Here is a 6000-nt window from a genome sequence, read left to right as displayed (position 1 = left end):
ATTCCTTATCTATTCTGTGCTGTATTGGACATCTGTAATTCAAGTGGCCACTGCAAAGAACAAAGATGCATATCACATTACCTACCTTTATCATCTGCTACAGTCCTCTCTATAATCTATGGTATGGTACACTACTGCCTTCCCACTAAGCCTGTGTATGTCTTTTTTTTACTTTTTTTTTTTTCAAGAGCATAGTATTTTACACTACCTTTACTCACTCACACTGTCTCAGCTTCAGCCCACTTGTTTTAACTTCTGCATGCTGCACCACAGTTAAGATTGGTCACCCCTGTCAGCTCTGCATTATTGCAAAACTCACAGCTGAAATGCCAAACACACCATCCACCACCAGCCCAGGAGCAGGAACGTCAACAAAGGTCTTGCATTTCCTCTCATTCAACATTCCTCTGTTGTCGAAGGATCTTAACCTTAACAGTGAGTCTTCTGTGTCCTTTTTTTACTTGCTGTTTTACTTGCTCCTGGAATAGCGTTTCCCAACAGTTTTCTAGCTGAACTCTGCTGCTGTACTCTTCCCTCTCATTTCCTTACCTTCCCATAACTATCCCCTCTTTCTTTTTCCCCTCTCCTCCTGCACTCCTACCTCTTCCCCTGTAACAGCACGGGTTCTGTAAGGTCATCCTGTAACCCGGTGGTGCAAAGAGAGATATGGGGCTATAAGCCTCGACAAATCTCTCGCTCCCCTCTCCAGAAGCACTCCCAAGCAGCCCCCAGAAGCAGGCGACAGGAGTTAACCACCAGTGCTCCCATGCAGTGAGCCAGCAACCACCTGCACTTGGCCTCTAACACCTTGCACCTCACTAGCAGGGAACTGCTGCCATGTGGGGAGGTCTTTGGCACCCACACGCCACAGACAAGCTGGCTCGCGTTTTTGGATTCCCTCTCAAAAGGACAATGTGTGAAGTGTTACTGGCAGACTTGCTGCACTGCAGCTCCAGGCAAGGGCTATCTCCTTTCCTTACAGCCTGCACAACCCAGGAGACACACAGCTTCAATTAGGAAAGCTTTAACGTCTCGTTTTCTTGAATACAACCCAAAGCTTCAGATCAGTTACATACACAGGTTAAATATGATGTTCCAGGTACAATCAGTCACATTTAGTTTGCTTCCAGCAGCTAAGCACAGGATGGGGGAAATAAAAACTGACAACAAGCTATTCTGTTATGTCATATTTTACATTATCTGCTGCCTTCTGACAGGAAGGCAGAAAAACTGTATTCCCAAATATCGCCCTAAGAAAAAGGTCATGTCTACACTGCAGAGGGATCAGAGAAAAGCATAAGCTCAGCCAACTAACATCTGCAGAGACTGGCTGAGCTACAGCCAGTCCATTTTCAGACTGACACCACTGTGAGTGCCCATCTAGTCTCCTCTACAGGAGAGATGTCCTGTTACAGCTGTAGGGAAAAGTCTGCTCAGTAAAACTGGCTCCATGAGCAAGCCTTCCTGAAATAATGCAACACACAGCTTTAAACTGCATGGACTATGCAACACTGCTGGCTCCTGTTCTGCTGAAGGTGCACAGCAATCCACCCACTGAGAAAAGTAAATTCATATTAGGTAAGAAAAAGATTCACCATAGCTAAGCTACCACCGCTCAGGATACACACATACTGCTGAAGACTGTCAGCTGCTCCCCTTTGCTGATGCAAAGGAAACTGCCCAGAAAAAACAGATAACAACTTGGGCACAGCAGACCTGCATTTGCTGAGGAATTAGGCATTCATCTTCTTACAACCCGCTCCCATTATGTGGATTGAATTACATTTGTGTACTTGTACAACCAAGCAAGCAATTTCAAACTGAAATAGACACCCTTGTATGTAACTACATCACTTAAAATTAAAAGGAAGGAGAAACCTACATGAGAATACCCAGTAGATGTTACTGCTATAGGTCCTTAATGTCACAACAAGTGTTTTGGGTTTTAGGCAGACCTGATATTTGCCCTTTCATAAACCTATAAACACACGAGACTTTCTGGGCCGCACCTTCTAAATCTCAATGAACATTCAGTCAGACACAACTTACTACCAGCAGCAGGTCCCTCTGGTGTGACAAACACTATTGCATCAGTGAGGCAGCACCAAGAGCTACGCTGACAGTCATAGCCTTTGAAGGAGCGGATCTTTATTGCACACGGGGCTGCATTTTTAAAAGACGTAAGAATGGCGTGGCTCCCCTTATGATGACTCTTATCACTGAAATGCCTGTAACATTATGTAAAAGACTTGTTGCTTTCATTAAGCAAAGGAAAACATGGTCCTCACTAATGCCTTGCTGCGTACACCACAAGACACCCAATGCAGTCACTCACCGCAAGTCACCAGTCCCTCCCCTCTCTGTGATTTCACCATATCAGAACAATCATCCAAATTTGGGCTCCTTTCCCACAGATCTGACATTCCGCACGCACCTTTGCTGTGCCAGGAGTCTGGCACACTGTCACTCTGTCTCTCTCATGTTGAGAAACACAGTTTATCTTTTCTGAATCGGGATCAAAGGAAAGAGATCTCAACGAACTTTGCTGTCCATCCCACATCCCTCAATGGCACACACCAAGTGGAGAGCCCATCAGGCTGCCGCCTCCTCCTCCCCAAGGCCTGTTTTCTTGATTGTCTCCTTGAAGATTATTTTCTAATGAGCCATCGTGAACTCTTGCTTCTCCTTAAAAATTTACCTTACAGAACTACTCCAGTAACACATAGAAGCTGCTGCTCTAAACCAGTCCGGATCGCTTGCTACTGCCACGCAAAACTCACCATCCATTTCAACTGAACCCGCCACAGCACAGCGCCATGCTTTCCCCGCGGATTACTCCCGATGCCGGGGGCGCACCTGCCCGACGGGGCCATCGGACAGCCGCAGCCACACGCCTGGTGACCAGGGCCACCTCGGAGGCGACAGGGGCAGCTCCACTCGCTGTCCAGCTGCTCGCTGGCGAGCACGTCCCATCGCTGCAATGCACTGACAAATTACAGGACCACTGCAATCCACTGACGGGTCAAAGGACCCCGACGAAACTGCTGGAGGCTCCGACTTTAAATTTCCTGCCGAAGGGACTCAACGCTGCTCCGAAAGGCCGCGGAGCAGACCTAAACCGCGTATTTAGCACGCTATCATTTAACGCGCTCAGCTTCCCAGTATTTAAAGCCCAGCGCTGGAAGGCGGCGAGGAGAGAGCGGGAGCCCTCCTCCCGTTTCCCGGCCGATGCCCACAGCTCCTGGGGACGCCGCTGCGGGACACGACCCGCCGCCCGGCCCTGGCCCGGGGCCCCGCCGAGGGATGCGGAGCACCGCGCGGCCCTTGGGCGGCCGCGCCACCCGCGGGCTCCGGCAGANCGGCAGCGGCACGGCACGGCACCGCACCCCCCCTTCCGCCGCCCGGCCGCCCGCCCCTTGCGCGGAGGTGGAGCGGCCGCCGGGAGGAACCAGGAAGTGAACGGCGGCGGCGGGAGGCAGCGCGTCCCGGCCCTGCCCTTCCCCGCCCCGCCAAGGGCTCCCCGGCCCTCGGACGGCACCGGCGGCTGGCCCCGTGTTGCCTGTGCCGACTGCGCGTTAACGGCCCGGCGTGCGGGCGCCTGGGGGGAAATGCGGGTTTTGTGAGGAAAAACCCCACACTTTTTTGTTTTGACATGGGAACAGATGGTTGTGCCTCAGCCGGCACCTCTGAGCCCCAGGCCGGTTCAGGGTAGTTTTGGTTTGCAGGTATCCAAAAATTTGCTGGCACCCAGGGAGGAGCTGTACAATGCAGAGCAGCGAGGATGTTTGGGGGACTGGAGTATCATTCTTAGGAGGAAAGGCTGAGGGGGTTGGGCCTGTTCAGTCTCAAGAAGAGATACTGAGAGGGGGCATCATTAATGTGTAGAAATGTCTAAAAGGAGGGGCATGTGGGTGTGCCAAAGAGATGGAGCTGGGCTCCTCTCAGTGGTGCCAAGCACTAGGATGCGAGTGGCAGAAACTGATGCACAGGAAGTTCCACCTGAACACGAGGAAGAACTTCTTTATTGTGTGGGTAAACACTGGAAGAAGTTGTACAGAGAGGTTGTAGAGTCTGCCTCACTGGAGGTACTAAGAACTGTCTGGACACAATCCTGTGCCATGTGCTCTAGGACAGCCCTGCTCGAGCAGGGAGGTTGGACCAGATGACCCACAGTGGTTCAGCCATACCTGTTCTGTGACTGTGATTCTGTGACAGAGTACTCCACTGCAGGTGTCGTCTTCAGAGCCGGAGCAAGGGCTGAGTTTGCTTGACACTGTCCATGTCAAGCCACTGCTTCCAGCCTTTGTGGCCTTGCCCAGGTATTAATCATGCAGTGCAAATCTTCACAATTCAGGGTGTTGCTTCAGGCTGGCTTTATTTGGGCTGCGTTGATTTGGCACAGCCTGTTTTTTGGTAGTGGGGGAAGGCCAGAAGTGGCCTCTGTGACAAGTTGCTAGAAGCTTCAACCATGTCTGACAGAGCCAATCTGGTGGCTCTGAAGACGAACATGCTGCTGGCCCAATTAGAGAGGCTGGTAATGCCTCTGTGATGACATATTTAAGAAGAAAATCAAAGCAGTGCACAGGCAGTTTTTTCCAGGGGTGGTGAGGTGGTGCCACCGGGGCCATCCCGGCACAGCGTATGGCTATGCACCATGGCCATCACCATCTGTGTGCGACCCGCAGCGAGCCTTGCCTGCTTGGCCACCCCTGGCCAACTGTGCTGCGAGCAGAAGGGCAGGGGTGGCGGTGGTGGTGGCTTCTCCTTCCTGGTGCCCCACATGAGGAGAGGCACTCAATAGCGCCAGTGCCTCGGTGGCCGCCACTTGGTGGCTGTGGGGCCACCTGGCCAGTGGTGAGAACATGGTGAGCAACTCCCCAATGTGAAACCTAGATGAGATCGACCTCTGAGCACTGTAGGATCCTGCAAGAATCTTTGAATTGGTGGTGCTTGTTTGCCATGGTACCTACAAGCAGCAGTTTTACTCCTAGTCAGAGAAGAGGAGGAAGTGAGGACATGTGAGGGAGAACAACATGGCGGCACCCAGGTCAGTGGAAAAGGAAAGGGAGGAGGTGCTCCAAGCGCCAGAGCTGAGATTCCTCTGCAGGCCGTGGTGGGGACTATGGTAAAGCAAGGCTGTCCCCCTGCAGGCCACGAGGTCCACGGGGGATGCGGAAAGGGAGGAGGTGCTCCAAGCGCCAGAGCTGAGATTCCTCTGCAGGCTGTGGTGGGAACTATGGTAAAGCAGGCTGTCCCCCTGCAGCCCACGAGGTCCATGGGGGATGCAGAGATACACTCACAGCGCATGAGAGAAGTACTCATGCTGGAGCAGGTGGATGCTGGGGAAAACTGTGATCCAGCAGGAGACCTGAATGGAGAGAGAGGGCCCCTGCTTCCAGAGACAGAGAGAGGGCCCTTGCTTCCAAACTAGAGCAGCCTATACTTAGAGGGCTGCACCCCGTGGATGAGTGACCCATGCCACAGCAGTTTCAAGAAGACTGTTTGCCCATGGGAGGGACCCCAGGGCATAGCAGAGGAAAGACTCCTCTCCCTGAACAAACAGAAGAAAAATCTCAAGTGGCAATCTGACCAAAGCCCCCACATCCTGTCTCCCTGCACTGTCAGTGGGAAAGAGGGAGGGGCTGGGGGGGGAAATATTGTTTAAAGGCTTATTTTACTTCTCATTATCCTCCTCTGACTCTGTTAATAATAAATTTATTTTATACCTTTAAATTTGAACCTGTTTTGCCCTTAGAGTGTTTTCTCCCAGTCCTCATCTCAACTCATGAGCCCTTCACTATTTTTTTTTTCCTCTCCTCTGCCCAACTGAGAGCAAGAGAAGATCAGCAAACAGCTTTCATGGGTGCCTGGTGTTTAGCCAGTGTCAAACCACGACATGGGCCAACACACATCATTCAACTACCACAATGAAGTTAAAGACACTGCTTTGCCTTTGTTAAAAAAGAAAAAACAAATCCAACATACAAACCCCAACAAACC

This window comes from Passer montanus, unplaced genomic scaffold (genome assembly GCF_014805655.1).
Source record: "Passer montanus isolate IOZ18808 unplaced genomic scaffold, ASM1480565v1 scaffold32, whole genome shotgun sequence".
Lineage (NCBI taxonomy): Eukaryota > Metazoa > Chordata > Aves > Passeriformes > Passeridae > Passer > Passer montanus.
The sequence above is the reverse complement of the archived record's forward strand: the minus strand, read 5'-3'. Positions refer to the sequence as shown.